Source organism: Schistocerca americana, chromosome 2, assembly GCF_021461395.2.
Source record: "Schistocerca americana isolate TAMUIC-IGC-003095 chromosome 2, iqSchAmer2.1, whole genome shotgun sequence".
NCBI lineage: Eukaryota > Metazoa > Arthropoda > Insecta > Orthoptera > Acrididae > Schistocerca > Schistocerca americana.
The window spans coordinates 40088487-40104492 of record NC_060120.1 but is presented as its reverse complement, the minus strand read 5'-3'; the positions used below and the strand labels follow the sequence as shown (position 1 = coordinate 40104492).

The 16006-nt window shown below is 53.4% G+C and overlaps 50 non-coding genes across 50 annotated transcripts; 34 read left to right on the top strand and 16 right to left on the bottom strand.

The window, feature by feature from the left end:
- Positions 1-94: 94 nt before the first annotated feature.
- Trnav-cac lies at positions 95-167 on the top strand. Its single transcript has one exon. It is a non-coding gene; the product is annotated as a tRNA-Val (tRNA).
- Positions 168-323: 156 nt separating this feature from the next.
- On the top strand, positions 324-396 carry Trnav-aac. Its single transcript has one exon. It is a non-coding gene; the product is annotated as a tRNA-Val (tRNA).
- Positions 397-589: 193 nt separating this feature from the next.
- Trnap-agg lies at positions 590-662 on the bottom strand. Its single transcript has one exon. It is a non-coding gene; the product is annotated as a tRNA-Pro (tRNA).
- Positions 663-1064: 402 nt separating this feature from the next.
- Trnav-cac lies at positions 1065-1137 on the top strand. The gene has a single exon. It is a non-coding gene; the product is annotated as a tRNA-Val (tRNA).
- A 157-nt stretch (positions 1138-1294) lies between these two features.
- Trnav-aac lies at positions 1295-1367 on the top strand. The gene has a single exon. It is a non-coding gene; the product is annotated as a tRNA-Val (tRNA).
- A 194-nt stretch (positions 1368-1561) lies between these two features.
- On the bottom strand, positions 1562-1633 carry Trnap-agg. Its single transcript has one exon. It is a non-coding gene; the product is annotated as a tRNA-Pro (tRNA).
- A 402-nt stretch (positions 1634-2035) lies between these two features.
- Positions 2036-2108, top strand: Trnav-cac. The gene has a single exon. It is a non-coding gene; the product is annotated as a tRNA-Val (tRNA).
- Positions 2109-2265: 157 nt separating this feature from the next.
- On the top strand, positions 2266-2338 carry Trnav-aac. Its single transcript has one exon. It is a non-coding gene; the product is annotated as a tRNA-Val (tRNA).
- Positions 2339-2532: 194 nt separating this feature from the next.
- Trnap-agg lies at positions 2533-2604 on the bottom strand. The gene has a single exon. It is a non-coding gene; the product is annotated as a tRNA-Pro (tRNA).
- A 402-nt stretch (positions 2605-3006) lies between these two features.
- On the top strand, positions 3007-3079 carry Trnav-cac. The gene has a single exon. It is a non-coding gene; the product is annotated as a tRNA-Val (tRNA).
- A 156-nt stretch (positions 3080-3235) lies between these two features.
- On the top strand, positions 3236-3308 carry Trnav-aac. Its single transcript has one exon. It is a non-coding gene; the product is annotated as a tRNA-Val (tRNA).
- A 194-nt stretch (positions 3309-3502) lies between these two features.
- Positions 3503-3574, bottom strand: Trnap-agg. The gene has a single exon. It is a non-coding gene; the product is annotated as a tRNA-Pro (tRNA).
- A 402-nt stretch (positions 3575-3976) lies between these two features.
- On the top strand, positions 3977-4049 carry Trnav-cac. The gene has a single exon. It is a non-coding gene; the product is annotated as a tRNA-Val (tRNA).
- A 157-nt stretch (positions 4050-4206) lies between these two features.
- Trnav-aac lies at positions 4207-4279 on the top strand. Its single transcript has one exon. It is a non-coding gene; the product is annotated as a tRNA-Val (tRNA).
- Positions 4280-4473: 194 nt separating this feature from the next.
- Positions 4474-4545, bottom strand: Trnap-agg. The gene has a single exon. It is a non-coding gene; the product is annotated as a tRNA-Pro (tRNA).
- Positions 4546-4947: 402 nt separating this feature from the next.
- On the top strand, positions 4948-5020 carry Trnav-cac. The gene has a single exon. It is a non-coding gene; the product is annotated as a tRNA-Val (tRNA).
- A 157-nt stretch (positions 5021-5177) lies between these two features.
- On the top strand, positions 5178-5250 carry Trnav-aac. The gene has a single exon. It is a non-coding gene; the product is annotated as a tRNA-Val (tRNA).
- A 194-nt stretch (positions 5251-5444) lies between these two features.
- Trnap-agg lies at positions 5445-5516 on the bottom strand. The gene has a single exon. It is a non-coding gene; the product is annotated as a tRNA-Pro (tRNA).
- A 402-nt stretch (positions 5517-5918) lies between these two features.
- Positions 5919-5991, top strand: Trnav-cac. Its single transcript has one exon. It is a non-coding gene; the product is annotated as a tRNA-Val (tRNA).
- A 157-nt stretch (positions 5992-6148) lies between these two features.
- Trnav-aac lies at positions 6149-6221 on the top strand. Its single transcript has one exon. It is a non-coding gene; the product is annotated as a tRNA-Val (tRNA).
- Positions 6222-6415: 194 nt separating this feature from the next.
- On the bottom strand, positions 6416-6487 carry Trnap-agg. Its single transcript has one exon. It is a non-coding gene; the product is annotated as a tRNA-Pro (tRNA).
- Positions 6488-6889: 402 nt separating this feature from the next.
- On the top strand, positions 6890-6962 carry Trnav-cac. The gene has a single exon. It is a non-coding gene; the product is annotated as a tRNA-Val (tRNA).
- Positions 6963-7119: 157 nt separating this feature from the next.
- On the top strand, positions 7120-7192 carry Trnav-aac. Its single transcript has one exon. It is a non-coding gene; the product is annotated as a tRNA-Val (tRNA).
- A 194-nt stretch (positions 7193-7386) lies between these two features.
- On the bottom strand, positions 7387-7459 carry Trnap-agg. Its single transcript has one exon. It is a non-coding gene; the product is annotated as a tRNA-Pro (tRNA).
- A 401-nt stretch (positions 7460-7860) lies between these two features.
- Trnav-cac lies at positions 7861-7933 on the top strand. Its single transcript has one exon. It is a non-coding gene; the product is annotated as a tRNA-Val (tRNA).
- Positions 7934-8090: 157 nt separating this feature from the next.
- Positions 8091-8163, top strand: Trnav-aac. Its single transcript has one exon. It is a non-coding gene; the product is annotated as a tRNA-Val (tRNA).
- A 194-nt stretch (positions 8164-8357) lies between these two features.
- Positions 8358-8429, bottom strand: Trnap-agg. Its single transcript has one exon. It is a non-coding gene; the product is annotated as a tRNA-Pro (tRNA).
- A 402-nt stretch (positions 8430-8831) lies between these two features.
- Positions 8832-8904, top strand: Trnav-cac. The gene has a single exon. It is a non-coding gene; the product is annotated as a tRNA-Val (tRNA).
- A 157-nt stretch (positions 8905-9061) lies between these two features.
- Trnav-aac lies at positions 9062-9134 on the top strand. Its single transcript has one exon. It is a non-coding gene; the product is annotated as a tRNA-Val (tRNA).
- A 194-nt stretch (positions 9135-9328) lies between these two features.
- Trnap-agg lies at positions 9329-9400 on the bottom strand. The gene has a single exon. It is a non-coding gene; the product is annotated as a tRNA-Pro (tRNA).
- A 402-nt stretch (positions 9401-9802) lies between these two features.
- Positions 9803-9875, top strand: Trnav-cac. The gene has a single exon. It is a non-coding gene; the product is annotated as a tRNA-Val (tRNA).
- A 157-nt stretch (positions 9876-10032) lies between these two features.
- Positions 10033-10105, top strand: Trnav-aac. Its single transcript has one exon. It is a non-coding gene; the product is annotated as a tRNA-Val (tRNA).
- Positions 10106-10299: 194 nt separating this feature from the next.
- Positions 10300-10371, bottom strand: Trnap-agg. The gene has a single exon. It is a non-coding gene; the product is annotated as a tRNA-Pro (tRNA).
- Positions 10372-10773: 402 nt separating this feature from the next.
- Positions 10774-10846, top strand: Trnav-cac. Its single transcript has one exon. It is a non-coding gene; the product is annotated as a tRNA-Val (tRNA).
- Positions 10847-11003: 157 nt separating this feature from the next.
- On the top strand, positions 11004-11076 carry Trnav-aac. The gene has a single exon. It is a non-coding gene; the product is annotated as a tRNA-Val (tRNA).
- Positions 11077-11270: 194 nt separating this feature from the next.
- Trnap-agg lies at positions 11271-11342 on the bottom strand. Its single transcript has one exon. It is a non-coding gene; the product is annotated as a tRNA-Pro (tRNA).
- A 402-nt stretch (positions 11343-11744) lies between these two features.
- Positions 11745-11817, top strand: Trnav-cac. Its single transcript has one exon. It is a non-coding gene; the product is annotated as a tRNA-Val (tRNA).
- Positions 11818-11974: 157 nt separating this feature from the next.
- On the top strand, positions 11975-12047 carry Trnav-aac. The gene has a single exon. It is a non-coding gene; the product is annotated as a tRNA-Val (tRNA).
- A 194-nt stretch (positions 12048-12241) lies between these two features.
- Trnap-agg lies at positions 12242-12313 on the bottom strand. The gene has a single exon. It is a non-coding gene; the product is annotated as a tRNA-Pro (tRNA).
- Positions 12314-12715: 402 nt separating this feature from the next.
- Trnav-cac lies at positions 12716-12788 on the top strand. The gene has a single exon. It is a non-coding gene; the product is annotated as a tRNA-Val (tRNA).
- A 157-nt stretch (positions 12789-12945) lies between these two features.
- Positions 12946-13018, top strand: Trnav-aac. Its single transcript has one exon. It is a non-coding gene; the product is annotated as a tRNA-Val (tRNA).
- A 194-nt stretch (positions 13019-13212) lies between these two features.
- On the bottom strand, positions 13213-13284 carry Trnap-agg. The gene has a single exon. It is a non-coding gene; the product is annotated as a tRNA-Pro (tRNA).
- Positions 13285-13686: 402 nt separating this feature from the next.
- On the top strand, positions 13687-13759 carry Trnav-cac. Its single transcript has one exon. It is a non-coding gene; the product is annotated as a tRNA-Val (tRNA).
- A 157-nt stretch (positions 13760-13916) lies between these two features.
- Positions 13917-13989, top strand: Trnav-aac. Its single transcript has one exon. It is a non-coding gene; the product is annotated as a tRNA-Val (tRNA).
- A 194-nt stretch (positions 13990-14183) lies between these two features.
- On the bottom strand, positions 14184-14256 carry Trnap-agg. The gene has a single exon. It is a non-coding gene; the product is annotated as a tRNA-Pro (tRNA).
- Positions 14257-14657: 401 nt separating this feature from the next.
- On the top strand, positions 14658-14730 carry Trnav-cac. The gene has a single exon. It is a non-coding gene; the product is annotated as a tRNA-Val (tRNA).
- Positions 14731-14887: 157 nt separating this feature from the next.
- Trnav-aac lies at positions 14888-14960 on the top strand. The gene has a single exon. It is a non-coding gene; the product is annotated as a tRNA-Val (tRNA).
- A 194-nt stretch (positions 14961-15154) lies between these two features.
- Trnap-agg lies at positions 15155-15226 on the bottom strand. The gene has a single exon. It is a non-coding gene; the product is annotated as a tRNA-Pro (tRNA).
- A 402-nt stretch (positions 15227-15628) lies between these two features.
- On the top strand, positions 15629-15701 carry Trnav-cac. The gene has a single exon. It is a non-coding gene; the product is annotated as a tRNA-Val (tRNA).
- Positions 15702-15858: 157 nt separating this feature from the next.
- Trnav-aac lies at positions 15859-15931 on the top strand. Its single transcript has one exon. It is a non-coding gene; the product is annotated as a tRNA-Val (tRNA).
- The last annotated feature ends 75 nt before the right edge of the window (positions 15932-16006 follow it).

Below are 16006 nucleotides of genomic sequence, written 5' to 3'. Positions count from 1 at the left end.
CAGGCTGACAAAGGAACTGTCGTGTGTGCATTCGCGGACGAGAGAAAGTCTGAGGCAAGTTCGAGTGAACAAGGATGGACTCCTCAGGTCCGTCGTTTCCGTAGTGTAGCGGTTATCACGTCTGCTTCACACGCAGAAGGTCCCCGGTTCGATCCCGGGCGGGAACAGTATTTTCCTGCCTATGTCGTATTGTCCTCCAATGAGCCACGTCGTGTGTGGATCTGCTGCATGTCCCTTCGTTTGCAAGTACCACATTTATTGAATTTTTTACTTACGATGGCAACATCACTATAAGTGTCTGTGAAGTAAGGTGCACACAAGCAGTTTCCGTGGTGTAGCGGTTATCACATCTGCCTAACACGAAGAAGGTCCCCGGTTCGATCCCGGGCGGAAACACTTTTTCATCACTTTAAGCAAGACGTACTAACATGCATCTGCTACCATCTGTACCCGAAACCTTCGTAATCGCCTTCACGCGTCGGACCCGAGTGTCAATTGCTCACATCGAATAAGAAATTCATTTGATATTGACGGCGAGCTTTTTGCGCTGACTCAGCCACTGACGTGCGATCACTTTGCACAAAACGCTAGTGCTCGTCCGGGATTTGAACCCGGGACCTCCTGCACCCTAAGCAGGAATCATACCCCTAGACCAACGAGCCCTGTGACACGGCGAATGCCAATTATTCCAGTCCCTCGATGTCGTCCAGGGTGCCCTGGAAGTCTCGTGTACGCTGGCGGGATGGGGGCGGCGCGAATTCCTGCGGTCGGCGGCCTTCCTGGGCTATTGGTACCTTCATGTAGAGCTGCCGCTGGGCTCGCACTGCCTGCTGCTGAGAAAGTGATTGCTTTTGCTGATATGACTTGCAATAACGACTGCGCGAAACGCCGCTATCTCGTTAGGGGTGCTACGGCAGACACCCTCTCGAGCACCCCGAAGACTTCTTGAGCCCTCGGCTGTGATGGGTTCCAGGCTGACAAAGGAACTGTCGTGTGTGCATTCGCGGACGAGAGAAAGTCTGAGGCAAGTTCGAGTGAACAAGGATGGACTCCTCAAGTCCGTCGTTTCCGTAGTGTAGCGGTTATCACGTCTGCTTCACACGCAGAAGGTCCCCGGTTCGATCCCGGGCGGGAACAGTATTTTCCTGCCTATGTCGTATTGTCCTCCAATGAGCCACGTCGTGTGTGGATCTGCTGCATGTCCCTTCGTTTGCAAGTACCACATTTATTGAATTTTTTAGTTGCGATGGCAACATCACTATAAGTCGTCTGTGAAGTAAGGTGCACACAAGCAGTTTCCGTGGTGTAGCGGTTATCACGTCTGCCTAACACGCAGAAGGTCCCCGGTTCGATCGCGGGCGGAAACACTTTTTCATCACTTTAAGCAAGACGTACTAACATGCATCTGCTACCATCTGTACCCGAAACCTTCGTAATCGCCTCCACGCGTCGGACCCGAGTGTCAATTGCTCACATCGAATAAGAAATTCATTTGATATTGACGGCGAGCTTTTTGCGCTGACTCAGCCACTGACGTGCGATCACTTTGCACAAAACGCTAGGGCTCGTCCGGGATTTGAACCCGGGACCTCCTGCACCCTAAGCAGGAATCATACCCCTAGACCAACGAGCCCTGTGACACGGCGAATGCCAATTATTCCAGTCCCTCGATGTCGTCCAGGGTGCCCTGGAAGTCTCGTGTACGCTGGCGGGATGGGGGCGGCGCGAATTCCTGCGGTCGGCGGCCTTCCTGGGCTATTGGTACCTTCATGTAGAGCTGCCGCTGGGCTCGCACTGCCTGCTGCTGAGAAAGTGATTGCTTTTGCTGATATGACTTGCAATAACGACTGCGCGAAACGCCGCTATCTCGTTAGGGGTGCTACGGCAGACACCCTCTCGAGCACCCCGAAGACTTCTTGAGCCCTCGGCTGTGATGGGTTCCAGGCTGACAAAGGAACTGTCGTGTGTGCATTCGCGGACGAGAGAAAGTCTGAGGCAAGTTCGAGTGAACAAGGATGGACTCCTCAGGTCCGTCGTTTCCGTAGTGTAGCGGTTATCACGTCTGCTTCACACGCAAAAGGTCCCCGGTTCGATCCCGGGAGGGAACAGTATTTTCCTGCCTATGTCGTATTGTCCTCCAATGAGCCACGTCGTGTGTGGATCTGCTGCATGTCCCTTCGTTTGCAAGTACCACATTTATTGAATTTTTTAGTTACGATGGCAACATCACTATAAGTCGTCTGTGAAGTAAGGTGCACACAAGCAGTTTCCGTGGTGTAGCGGTTATCACGTCTGCCTAACACGCAGAAGGTCCCCGGTTCGATCCCGGGCGGAAACACTTTTTCATCACTTTAAGCAAGACGTACTAACATGCATCTGCTACCATCTGTACCCGAAACCTTCGTAATCGCCTTCACGCGTCGGACCCGAGTGTCAATTGCTCACATCGAATAAGAAATTCATTTGATATTGACGGCGAGCTTTTTGCGCTGACTCAGCCACTGACGTGCGATCACTTTGCACAAAACGCTAGGGCTCGTCCGGGATTTGAACCCGGGACCTCCTGCACCCTAAGCAGGAATCATACCCCTAGACCAACGAGCCCTGTGACACGGCGAATGCCAATTATTCCAGTCCCTCGATGTCGTCCAGGGTGCCCTGGAAGTCTCGTGTACGCTGGCGGGATGGGGGCGGCGCGAATTCCTGCGGTCGGCGGCCTTCCTGGGCTATTGGTACCTTCATGTAGAGCTGCCGCTGGGCTCGCACTGCCTGCTGCTGAGAAAGTGATTGCTTTTGCTGATATGACTTGCAATAACGACTGCGCGAAACGCCGCTATCTCGTTAGGGGTGCTACGGCAGACACCCTCTCGAGCACCCCGAAGACTTCTTGAGCCCTCGGCTGTGATGGGTTCCAGGCTGACAAAGGAACTGTCGTGTGTGCATTCGCGGACGAGAGAAAGTCTGAGGCAAGTTCGAGTGAACAAGGATGGACTCCTCAGGTCCGTCGTTTCCGTAGTGTAGCGGTTATCACGTCTGCTTCACACGCAGAAGGTCCCCGGTTCGATCCCGGGCGGGAACAGTATTTTCCTGCCTATGTCGTATTGTCCTCCAATGAGCCACGTCGTGTGTGGATCTGCTGCATGTCCCTTCGTTTGCAAGTACCACATTTATTGAATTTTTTAGTTACGATGGCAACATCAGTATAAGTGTCTGTGAAGTAAGGTGCACACAAGCAGTTTCCGTGGTGTAGCGGTTATCACGTCTGCCTAACACGAAGAAGGTCCCCGGTTCGATCCCGGACGGAAACACTTTTTCATCACTTTAAGCAAGACGTACTAACATGCATCTGCTACCATCTGTACCCGAAACCTTCGTAATCGCCTTCACGCGTCGGACCCGAGTGTCAATTGCTCACATCGAATAAGAAATTCATTTGATATTGACGGCGAGCTTTTTGCGCTGACTCAGCCACTGACGTGCGATCACTTTGCACAAAACGCTAGGGCTCGTCCGGGATTTGAACCCGGGACCTCCTGCACCCTAAGCAGGAATCATACCCCTAGACCAACGAGCCCTGTGACACGGCCAATGCCAATTATTCCAGTCCCTCGATGTCGTCCAGGGTGCCCTGGAAGTCTCGTGTACGCTGGCGGGATGGGGGCGGCGCGAATTCCTGCGGTCGGCGGCCTTCCTGGGCTATTGGTACCTTCATGTAGAGCTGCCGCTGGGCTCGCACTGCCTGCTGCTGAGAAAGTGATTGCTTTTGCTGATATGGCTTGCAATAACGACTGCGCGAAACGCCGCTATCTCGTTAGGGGTGCTACGGCAGACACCCTCTCGAGCACCCCGAAGACTTCTTGAGCCCTCGGCTGTGATGGGTTCCAGGCTGACAAAGGAACTGTCGTGTGTGCATTCGCGGACGAGAGAAAGTCTGAGGCAAGTTCGAGTGAACAAGGATGGACTCCTCAGGTCCGTCGTTTCCGTAGTGTAGCGGTTATCACGTCTGCTTCACACGCAGAAGGTCCCCGGTTCGATCCCGGGCGGGAACAGTATTTTCCTGCCTATGTCGTATTGTCCTCCAATGAGCCACGTCGTGTGTCGATCTGCTGCATGTCCCTTCGTTTGCAAGTACCACATTTATTGAATTTTTTAGTTACGATGGCAACATCACTATAAGTCGTCTGTGAAGTAAGGTGCACACAAGCAGTTTCCGTGGTGTAGCGGTTATCACGTCTGCCTAACACGCAGAAGGTCCCCGGTTCGATCCCGGGCGGAAACACTTTTTCATCACTTTAAGCAAGACGTACTAACATGCATCTGCTACCATCTGTACCCGAAACCTTCGTAATCGCCTTCACGCGTCGGACCCGAGTGTCAATCGCTCACATCGAATAAGAAATTCATTTGATATTGACGGCGAGCTTTTTGCGCTGACTCAGCCACTGACGTGCGATCACTTTGCACAAAACGCTAGGGCTCGTCCGAGATTTGAACCCGGGACCTCCTGCACCCTAAGCAGGAATCATACCCCTAGACCAACGAGCCCTGTGACACGGCGAATGCCAATTATTCCAGTCCCTCGATGTCGTCCAGGGTGCCCTGGAAGTCTCGTGTACGCTGGCGGGATGGGGGCGGCGCGAATTCCTGCGGTCGGCGGCCTTCCTGGGCTATTGGTACCTTCATGTAGAGCTGCCGCTGGGCTCGCACTGCCTGCTGCAGAGAAAGTGATTGCTTTTGCTGATATGACTTGCAATAACGACTGCGCGAAACGCCGCTATCTCGTTAGGGGTGCTACGGCAGACACCCTCTCGAGCACCCCGAAGACTTCTTGAGCCCTCGGCTGTGATGGGTTCCAGGCTGACAAAGGAACTGTCGTGTGTGCATTCGCGGACGAGAGAAAGTCTGAGGCAAGTTCGAGTGAACAAGGATGGACTCCTCAGGTCCGTCGTTTCCGTAGTGTAGCGGTTATCACGTCTGATTCACACGCAGAAGGTCCCCGGTTCGATCCCGGGCGGGAACAGTATTTTCCTGCCTATGTCGTATTGTCCTCCAATGAGCCACGTCGTGTGTGGATCTGCTGCATGTCCCTTCGTTTGCAAGTACCACATTTATTGAATTTTTTAGTTACGATGGCAACATCACTATAAGTCGTCTGTGAAGTAAGGTGCACACAAGCAGTTTCTGTGGTGTAGCGGTTATCACGTCTGCCTAACACGCAGAAGGTCCCCGGTTAGATCGCGGGCGGAAACACTTTTTCATCACTTTAAGCAAGACGTACTAACATGCATCTGCTACCATCTGTACCCGAAACCTTCGTAATCGCCTTCACGCGTCGGACCCGAGTGTCAATTGCTCACATCGAATAAGAAATTCATTTGATATTGACGGCGAGCTTTTTGCGCTGACTCAGCCACTGACGTGCGATCACTTTGCACAAAACGCTAGGGCTCGTCCGGGATTTGACCCCGGGACCTCCTGCACCCTAAGCAGGAATCATACCCCTAGACCAACGAGCCCTGTGACACGGCGAATGCCAATTATTCCAGTCCCTCGATGTCGTCCAGGGTGCCCTGGAAGTCTCGTGTACGCTGGCGGGATGGGGGCGGCGCGAATTCCTGCGGTCGGCGGCCTTCCTGGGCTATTGGTACCTTCATGTAGAGCTGCCGCTGGGCTCGCACTGCCTGCTGCTGAGAAAGTGATTGCTTTTGCTGATATGGCTTGCAATAACGACTGCGCGAAACGCCGCTATCTCGTTAGGGGTGCTACGGCAGACACCCTCTCGAGCACCCCGAAGACTTCTTGAGCCCTCGGCTGTGATGGGTTCCAGGCTGACAAAGGAACTGTCGTGTGTGCATTCGCGGACGAGAGAAAGTCTGAGGCAAGTTCGAGTGAACAAGGATGGACTCCTCAGGTCCGTCGTTTCCGTAGTGTAGCGGTTATCACGTCTGCTTCACACGCAGAAGGTCCCCGGTTCGATCCCGGGCGTTAACAGTATTTTCCTGCCTATGTCGTATTGTCCTCCAATGAGCCACGTCGTGTGTGGATCTGCTGCATGTCCCTTCGTTTGCAAGTACCACATTTATTGAATTTTTTAGTTACGATGGCAACATCACTATAAGTCGTCTGTGAAGTAAGGTGCACACAAGCAGTTTCCGTGGTGTAGCGGTTATCACGTCTGCCTAACACGCAGAAGGTCCCCGGTTCGATCCCGGGCGGAAACACTTTTTCATCACTTTAAGCAAGACGTACTAACATGCATCTGCTACCATCTGTACCCGAAACCTTCGTAATCGCCTTCACGCGTCGGACCCGAGTGTCAATTGCTCACATCGAATAAGAAATTCATTTGATATTGACGGCGAGCTTTTTGCGCTGACTCAGCCACTGACGTGCGATCACTTTGCACAAAACGCTAGGGCTCGTCCGGGATTTGAACCCGGGACCTCCTGCACCCTAAGCAGGAATCATACCCCTAGACCAACGAGCCCTGTGACACGGCGAATGCCAATTATTCCAGTCCCTCGATGTCGTCCAGGGTGCCCTGGAAGTCTCGTGTACGCTGGCGGGATGGGGGCGGCGCGAATTCCTGCGGTCGGCGGCCTTCCTGGGCTATTGGTACCTTCATGTAGAGCTGCCGCTGGGCTCGCACTGCCTGCTGCTGAGAAAGTGATTGCTTTTGCTGATATGACTTGCAATAACGACTGCGCGAAACGCCGCTATCTCGTTAGGGGTGCTACGGCAGACACCCTCTCGAGCACCCCGAAGACTTCTTGAGCCCTCGGCTGTGATGGGTTCCAGGCTGACAAAGGAACTGTCGTGTGTGCATTCGCGGACGAGAGAAAGTCTGAGGCAAGTTCGAGTGAACAAGGATGGACTCCTCAGGTCCGTCGTTTCCGTAGTGTAGCGGTTATCACGTCTGCTTCACACGCAGAAGGTCCCCGGTTCGATCCCGGGCGGGAACAGTATTTTCCTGCCTATGTCGTATTGTCCTCCAATGAGCCACGTCGTGTGTGGATCTGCTGCATGTCCCTTCGTTTGCAAGTACCACATTTATTGAATTTTTTAGTTACGATGGCAACATCACTATAAGTCGTCTGTGAAGTAAGGTGCACACAAGCAGTTTCCGTGGTGTAGCGGTTATCACGTCTGCCTAACACGCAGAAGGTCCCCGGTTCGATCCCGGGCGGAAACACTTTTTCATCACTTTAAGCAAGACGTACTAACATGCATCTGCTACCATCTGTACCCGAAACCTTCGTAATCGCCTTCACGCGTCGGACCCGAGTGTCAATTGCTCACATCGAATAAGAAATTCATTTGATATTGACGGCGAGCTTTTTGCGCTGACTCAGCCACTGACGTGCGATCACTTTGCACAAAACGCTAGGGCTCGTCCGGGATTTGAACCCGGGACCTCCTGCACCCTAAGCAGGAATCATACCCCTAGACCAACGAGTCCTGTGACACGGCGAATGCCAATTATTCCAGTCCCTCGATGTCGTCCAGGGTGCCCTGGAAGTCTCGTGTACGCTGGCGGGATGGGGGCGGCGCGAATTCCTGCGGTCGGCGGCCTTCCTGGGCTATTGGTACCTTCATGTAGAGCTGCCGCTGGGCTCGCACTGCCTGCTGCTGAGAAAGTGATTGCTTTTGCTGATATGACTTGCAATAACGACTGCGCGAAACGCCGCTATCTCGTTAGGGGTGCTACGGCAGACACCCTCTCGAGCACCCCGAAGACTTCTTGAGCCCTCGGCTGTGATGGGTTCCAGGCTGACAAAGGAACTGTCGTGTGTGCATTCGCGGACGAGAGAAAGTCTGAGGCAAGTTCGAGTGAACAAGGATGGACTCCCCAGGTCCGTCGTTTCCGTAGTGTAGCGGTTATCACGTCTGCTTCACACGCAGAAGGTCCCCGGTTCGATCCCGGGCGGGAACAGTCTTTTCCTGCCTATGTCGTATTGTCCACCAATGAGCCACGTCGTGTGTGGATCTGCTGCAGGTCCCTTCGTTTGCAAGTACCACATTTATTGAATTTTTTAGTTACGATGGCAACATCACTATAAGTCGTCTGTGAAGTAAGGTGCACACAAGCAGTTTCCGTGGTGTAGCGGTTATCACGTCTGCCTAACACGCAGAAGGTCCCCGGTTCGATCCCGGGCGGAAACACTTTTTCATCACTTTAAGCAAGACGTACTAACATGCATCTGCTACCATCTGTACCCGAAACCTTCGTAATCGCCTTCACGCGTCGGACCCGAGTGTCAATTGCTCACATCGAATAAGAAATTCATTTGATATTGACGGCGAGCTTTTTGCGCTGACTCAGCCACTGACGTGCGATCACTTTGCACAAAACGCTAGGGCTCGTCCGGGATTTGAACCCGGGACCTCCTGCACCCTAAGCAGGAATCATACCCCTAGACCAACGAGCCCTGTGACACGGCGAATGCCAATTATTCCAGTCCCTCGATGTCGTCCAGGGTGCCCTGGAAGTCTCGTGTACGCTGGCGGGATGGGGGCGGCGCGAATTCCTGCGGTCGGCGGCCTTCCTGGGCTATTGGTACCTTCATGTAGAGCTGCCGCTGGGCTCGCACTGCCTGCTGCTGAGAAAGTGATTGCTTTTGCTGATATGACTTGCAATAACGACTGCGCGAAACGCCGCTATCTCGTTAGGGGTGCTACGGCAGACACCCTCTCGAGCACCCCGAAGACTTCTTGAGCCCTCGGCTGTGATGGGTTCCAGGCTGACAAAGGAACTGTCGTGTGTGCATTCGCGGACGAGAGAAAGTCTGAGGCAAGTTCGAGTGAACAAGGATGGACTCCTCAGGTCCGTCGTTTCCGTAGTGTAGCGGTTATCACGTCTGCTTCACACGCAGAAGGTCCCCGGTTCGATCCCGGGCGGGAACAGTATTTTCCTGCCTATGTCGTATTGTCCTCCAATGAGCCACGTCGTGTGTGGATCTGCTGCATGTCCCTTCGTTTGCAAGTACCACATTTATTGAATTTTTTAGTTACGATGGCAACATCACTATAAGTCGTCTGTGAAGTAAGGTGCACACAAGCAGTTTCCGTGGTGTAGCGGTTATCACGTCTGCCTAACACGCAGAAGGTCCCCGGTTCGATCCCGGGCGGAAACACTTTTTCATCACTTTAAGCAAGACGTACTAACATGCATCTGCTACCATCTGTACCCGAAACCTTCGTAATCGCCTTCACGCGTCGGACCCGAGTGTCAATTGCTCACATCGAATAAGAAATTCATTTGATATTGACGGCGAGCTTTTTGCGCTGACTCAGCCACTGACGTGCGATCACTTTGCACAAAACGCTAGGGCTCGTCCGGGATTTGAACCCGGGACCTCCTGCACCCTAAGCAGGAATCATACCCCTAGACCAACGAGCCCTGTGACACGGCGAATGCCAATTATTCCAGTCCCTCGATGTCGTCCAGGGTGCCCTGGAAGTCTCGTGTACGCTGGCGGGATGGGGGCGGCGCGAATTCCTGCGGTCGGCGGCCTTCCTGGGCTATTGGTACCTTCATGTAGAGCTGCCGCTGGGCTCGCACTGCCTGCTGCTGAGAAAGTGATTGCTTTTGCTGATATGACTTGCAATAACGACTGCGCGAAACGCCGCTATCTCGTTAGGGGTGCTACGGCAGACACCCTCTCGAGCACCCCGAAGACTTCTTGAGCCCTCGGCTGTGATGGGTTCCAGGCTGACAAAGGAACTGTCGTGTGTGCATTCGCGGACGAGAGAAAGTCTGAGGCAAGTTCGAGTGAACAAGGATGGACTCCTCAGGTCCGTCGTTTCCGTAGTGTAGCGGTTATCACGTCTGCTTCACACGCAGAAGGTCCCCGGTTCGATCCCGGGCGGGAACAGTATTTTCCTGCCTATGTCGTATTGTCCTCCAATGAGCCACGTCGTGTGTGGATCTGCTGCATGTCCCTTCGTTTGCAAGTACCACATTTATTGAATTTTTTAGTTACGATGGCAACATCACTATAAGTCGTCTGTGAAGTAAGGTGCACACAAGCAGTTTCCGTGGTGTAGCGGTTATCACGTCTGCCTAACACGCAGAAGGTCCCCGGTTCGATCCCGGGCGGAAACACTTTTTCATCACTTTAAGCAAGACGTACTAACATGCATCTGCTACCATCTGTACCCGAAACCTTCGTAATCGCCTTCACGCGTCGGACCCGAGTGTCAATTGCTCACATCGAATAAGAAATTCATTTGATATTGACGGCGAGCTTTTTGCGCTGACTCAGCCACTGACGTGCGATCACTTTGCACAAAACGCTAGGGCTCGTCCGGGATTTGAACCCGGGACCTCCTGCACCCTAAGCAGGAATCATACCCCTAGACCAACGAGCCCTGTGACACGGCGAATGCCAATTATTCCAGTCCCTCGATGTCGTCCAGGGTGCCCTGGAAGTCTCGTGTACGCTGGCGGGATGGGGGCGGCGCGAATTCCTGCGGTCGGCGGCCTTCCTGGGCTATTGGTACCTTCATGTAGAGCTGCCGCTGGGCTCGCACTGCCTGCTGCTGAGAAAGTGATTGCTTTTGCTGATATGACTTGCAATAACGACTGCGCGAAACGCCGCTATCTCGTTAGGGGTGCTACGGCAGACACCCTCTCGAGCACCCCGAAGACTTCTTGAGCCCTCGGCTGTGATGGGTTCCAGGCTGACAAAGGAACTGTCGTGTGTGCATTCGCGGACGAGAGAAAGTCTGAGGCAAGTTCGAGTGAACAAGGATGGACTCCTCAGGTCCGTCGTTTCCGTAGTGTAGCGGTTATCACGTCTGCTTCACACGCAGAAGGTCCCCGGTTCGATCCCGGGCGGGAACAGTATTTTCCTGCCTATGTCGTATTGTCCTCCAATGAGCCACGTCGTGTGTGGATCTGCTGCATGTCCCTTCGTTTGCAAGTACCACATTTATTGAATTTTTTAGTTACGATGGCAACATCACTATAAGTCGTCTGTGAAGTAAGGTGCACACAAGCAGTTTCCGTGGTGTAGCGGTTATCACGTCTGCCTAACACGCAGAAGGTCCCCGGTTCGATCCCGGGCGGTAACACTTTTTCATCACTTTAAGCAAGACGTACTAACATGCATCTGCTACCATCTGTACCCGAAACCTTCGTAATCGCCTTCACGCGTCGGACCCGAGTGTCAATTGCTCACATCGAATAAGAAATTCATTTGATATTGACGGCGAGCTTTTTGCGCTGACTCAGCCACTGACGTGCGATCACTTTGCACAAAACGCTAGGGCTCGTCCGGGATTTGAACCCGGGACCTCCTGCACCCTAAGCAGGAATCATACCCCTAGACCAACGAGCCCTGTGACACGGCGAATGCCAATTATTCCAGTCCCTCGATGTCGTCCAGGGTGCCCTGGAAGTCTCGTGTACGCTGGCGAGATGGGGGCGGCGCGAATTCCTGCGGTCGGCGGCCTTCCTGGGCTATTGGTACCTTCATGTAGAGCTGCCGCTGGGCTCGCACTGCCTGCTGCTGAGAAAGTGATTGCTTTTGCTGATATGACTTGCAATAACGACTGCGCGAAACGCCGCTATCTCGTTAGGGGTGCTACGGCAGACACCCTCTCGAGCACCCCGAAGACTTCTTGAGCCCTCGGCTGTGATGGGTTCCAGGCTGACAAAGGAACTGTCGTGTGTGCATTCGCGGACGAGAGAAAGTCTGAGGCAAGTTCGAGTGAACAAGGATGGACTCCCCAGGTCCGTCGTTTCCGTAGTGTAGCGGTTATCACGTCTGCTTCACACGCAGAAGGTCCCCGGTGCGATCCCGGGCGGGAACAGTCTTTTCCTGCCTATGTCGTATTGTCCACCAATGAGCCACGTCGTGTGTGGATCTGCTGCAGGTCCCTTCGTTTGCAAGTACCACATTTATTGAATTTTTTAGTTACGATGGCAACATCACTATAAGTCGTCTGTGAAGTAAGGTGCACACAAGCAGTTTCCGTGGTGTAGCGGTTATCACGTCTGCCTAACACGCAGAAGGTCCCCGGTTCGATCCCGGGCGGAAACGCTTTTTCATCACTTTAAGCAAGACGTACTAACATGCATCTGCTACCATCTGTACCCGAAACCTTCGTAATCGCCTTCACGCGTCGGACCCGAGTGTCAATTGCTCACATCGAATAAGAAATTCATTTGATATTGACGGCGAGCTTTTTGCGCTGACTCAGCCACTGACGTGCGATCACTTTGCACAAAACGCTAGGGCTCGTCCGGGATTTGAACGCGGGACCTCCTGCACCCTAAGCAGGAATCATACCCCTAGACCAACGAGCCCTGTGACACGGCGAATGCCAATTATTCCAGTCCCTCGATGTCGTCCAGGGTGCCCTGGAAGTCTCGTGTACGCTGGCGGGATGGGGGCGGCGCGAATTCCTGCGGTCGGCGGCCTTCCTGGGCTATTGGTACCTTCATGTAGAGCTGCCGCTGGGCTCGCACTGCCTGCTGCTGAGAAAGTGATTGCTTTTGCTGATATGACTTGCAATAACGACTGCGCGAAACGCCGCTATCTCGTTAGGGGTGCTACGGCAGACACCCTCTCGAGCACCCCGAAGACTTCTTGAGCCCTCGGCTGTGATGGGTTCCAGGCTGACAAAGGAACTGTCGTGTGTGCATTCGCGGACGAGAGAAAGTCTGAGGCAAGTTCGAGTGAACAAGGATGGACTCCTCAGGTCCGTCGTTTCCGTAGTGTAGCGGTTATCACGTCTGCTTCACACGCAGAAGGTCCCCGGTTCGATCCCGGGCGGGAACAGTATTTTCCTGCCTATGTCGTATTGTCCTCCAATGAGCCACGTCGTGTGTGGATCTGCTGCATGTCCCTTCGTTTGCAAGTACCACATTTATTGAATTTTTTAGTTACGATGGCAACATCACTATAAGTCGTCTGTGAAGTAAGGTGCACACAAGCAGTTTCCGTGGTGTAGCGGTTATCACGTCTGCCTAACACGCAGAAGGTCCCCGGTTCGATCCCGGGCGGAAACACTTTTTCATCACTTTAAGCAAGACGTACTAACATGCATCTGCTACCATCTGTACCCGAAACCTTCGTAATCGCCTTCACGCGTCGGACCCGAGTGTCAATTGCTCACATCGAATAAGAAATTCATTTGATATTGACGGCGAGCTTTTTGCGCTGACTCAGCCACTGACGTGCGATCACTTTGCACAAAACGCTAGGGCTCGTCCGGGATTTGAACCCGGGACCTCCTGCACCCTAAGCAGGAATCATACCCCTAGACCAACGAGCCCTGTGACACGGCGAATGCCAATTATTCCAGTCCCTCGATGTCGTCCAGGGTGCCCTGGAAGTCTCGTGTACGCTGGCGGGATGGGGGCGGCGCGAATTCCTGCGGTCGGCGGCCTTCCTGGGCTATTGGTACCTTCATGTAGAGCTGCCGCTGGGCTCGCACTGCCTGCTGCTGAGAAAGTGATTGCTTTTGCTGATATGACTTGCAATAACGACTGCGCGAAACGCCGCTATCTCGTTAGGGGTGCTACGGCAGACACCCTCTCGAGCACCCCGAAGACTTCTTGAGCCCTCGGCTGTGATGGGTTCCAGGCTGACAAAAGATCTGTCGTGTGTGCATTCGCGGACGAGAGAAAGTCTGAGGCAAGTTCGAGTGAACAAGGATGGACTCCTCAGGTCCGTCGTTTCCGTAGTGTAGCGGTTATCACGTCTGCTTCACACGCAGAAGGTCCCCGGTTCGATCCCGGGCGGGAACAGTATTTTCCTGCCTATGTCGTATTGTCCTCCAATGAGCCACGTCGTGTGTGGATCTGCTGCATGTCCCTTCGTTTGCAAGTACCACATTTATTGAATTTTTTAGTTACGATGGCAACATCACTATAAGTCGTCTGTGAAGTAAGGTGCACACAAGCAGTTTCCGTGGTGTAGCGGTTATCACGTCTGCCTAACACGCAGAAGGTCCCCGGTTCGATCCCGGGCGGAAACACTTTTTCATCACTTTAAGCAAGACGTACTAACATGCATCTGCTACCATCTGTACCCGAAACCTTCGTAATCGCCTTCACGCGTCGGACCCGAGTGTCAATTGCTCACATCGAATAAGAAATTCATTTGATATTGACGGCGAGCTTTTTGCGCTGACTCAGCCACTGACGTGCGATCACTTTGCACAAAACGCTAGGGCTCGTCCGGGATTTGAACCCGGGACCTCCTGCACCCTAAGCAGGAATCATACCCCTAGACCAACGAGTCCTGTGACACGGCGAATGCCAATTATTCCAGTCCCTCGATGTCGTCCAGTGTGCCCTGGAAGTCTCGTGTACGCTGGCGGGATGGGGGCGGCGCGAATTCCTGCGGTCGGCGGCCTTCCTGGGCTATTGGTACCTTCATGTAGAGCTGCCGCTGGGCTCGCACTGCCTGCTGCTGAGAAAGTGATTGCTTTTGCTGATATGACTTGCAATAACGACTGCGCGAAACGCCGCTATCTCGTTAGGGGTGCTACGGCAGACACCCTCTCGAGCACCCCGAAGACTTCTTGAGCCCTCGGCTGTGATGGGTTCCAGGCTGACAAAGGAACTGTCGTGTGTGCATTCGCGGACGAGAGAAAGTCTGAGGCAAGTTCGAGTGAACAAGGATGGACTCCCCAGGTCCGTCGTTTCCGTAGTGTAGCGGTTATCACGTCTGCTTCACACGCAGAAGGTCCCCGGTGCGATCCCGGGCGGGAACAGTCTTTTCCTGCCTATGTCGTATTGTCCACCAATGAGCCACGTCGTGTGTGGATCTGCTGCAGGTCCCTTCGTTTGCAAGTACCACATTTATTGAATTTTTTAGTTACGATGGCAACATCACTATAAGTCGTCTGTGAAGTAAGGTGCACACAAGCAGTTTCCGTGGTGTAGCGGTTATCACGTCTGCCTAACACGCAGAAGGTCCCCGGTTCGATCCCGGGCGGAAACGCTTTTTCATCACTTTAAGCAAGACGTACTAACATGCATCTGCTACCATCTGTACCCGAAACTTTCGTAATCGCCTTCACGCGTCGGACCCGGGTGTCAATTGCTCACATCGAATAAGAAATTCATTTGATATTGACGGCGAGCTTTTTGCGCTGACTCAGCCACTGACGTGCGATCACTTTGCACAAAACGCTAGGGCTCGTCCGGGATTTGAACCCGGGACCTCCTGCACCCTAAGCAGGAATCATACCCCTAGACCAACGAGCCCTGTGACACGGCGAATGCCAATTATTCCAGTCCCTCGATGTCGTCCAGGGTGCCCTGGAAGTCTCGTGTACGCTGGCGGGATGGGGGCGGCGCGAATTCCTGCGGTCGGCGGCCTTCCTGGGCTATTGGTACCTTCATGTAGAGCTGCCGCTGGGCTCGCACTGCCTGCTGCTGAGAAAGTGATTGCTTTTGCTGATATGACTTGCAATAACGACTGCGCGAAACGCCGCTATCTCGTTAGGGGTGCTACGGCAGACACCCTCTCGAGCACCCCGAAGACTTCTTGAGCCCTCGGCTGTGATGGGTTCCAGGCTGACAAAGGAACTGTCGTGTGTGCATTCGCGGACGAGAGAAAGTCTGAGGCAAGTTCGAGTGAACAAGGATGGACTCCTCAGGTCCGTCGTTTCCGTAGTGTAGCGGTTATCACGTCTGCTTCACACGCAGAAGGTCCCCGGTTCGATCCCGGGCGGGAACAGTATTTTCCTGCCTATGTCGTATTGTCCTCCAATGAGCCACGTCGTGTGTGGATCTGCTGCATGTCCCTTCGTTTGCAAGTACCACATTTATTGAATTTTTTAGTTACGATGGCAACATCACTATAAGTCGTCTGTGAAGTAAGGTGCACACAAGCAGTTTCCGTGGTGTAGCGGTTATCACGTCTGCCTAACACGCAGAAGGTCCCCGGTTCGATCCCGGGCGGAAACACTTTTTCATCACTTTAAGCAAGACGTACTAACATGCATCTGCTACCATCTGTACCCGAAACCTTCGTAATCGCCT